We start from the raw sequence: 850 nt of genomic DNA on the forward strand, positions 1-850 counted from the left end.
CTTGTCTCCTGCATGCTGAAGACTCACTTCTTGATAGGTTGTCTGTCTGACACATCATCTCACACTGTCTTGCCTGACTGACACATCATCTCAGAACTGTCTTACATGTCCGACACATGGCTATCTTGTCTCCTGCATACTGAAGAGTCACTTCTTGATAGCTTGCCTGGTTGACACATCAACTCACACTGTCTTGCAGGATTGACACATCATCTCAGACACGTGGCTCTCTAGTATCCTGCATGCTGAAGACTCACTTCTGTCTTGACTAGCTAGCATGCTTGACACATCAACTCACACTGTCTTGCATGACAGACACATCAACTCATTACTAGCTAGCATGCTTGACACATCAACTCACACTGTATTGCATGACAGACACCTCATCTCAGAACTGACTTGCATGCTTGACACATTATCTCAGAGTAGCTTCAATGTCCGACACATCATCTCAGAACTAGCTAGCATGTGAGACACTGATACCATCTATTTAAGTGTCTTACTATCAACATCCAACACACTTCACTCACATTCATCTGCACTTGCAAAATAGTTTTCATCTCCAAAATGTCATCTTCATCATTATACAGTGTCAACATTCACTGCAGCGGTGAAACTTTTGAGTCTGAGCTTCATGGTTTTTGTTTTAGAAACACTAATACCATAAGAGTCACGATGAAGAGAAATGCAACCTTTTTGCATTTGAAAAAAAGAATACAATCCTTTATAGGATCAGGTATTGTGTCAAAGATGACATATCAAAATCCTATATTTTTTGAGAATGGTCAATGCAAGTATTTTCCCCTTAAGATACGAGACGATGAAGATGTTCAAAACATGTTTCTTAGTC

Source organism: Lathyrus oleraceus, chromosome 2 (genome assembly GCF_024323335.1).
Source record: "Lathyrus oleraceus cultivar Zhongwan6 chromosome 2, CAAS_Psat_ZW6_1.0, whole genome shotgun sequence".
Classification (NCBI taxonomy): Eukaryota; Viridiplantae; Streptophyta; class Magnoliopsida; order Fabales; family Fabaceae; genus Lathyrus; species Lathyrus oleraceus.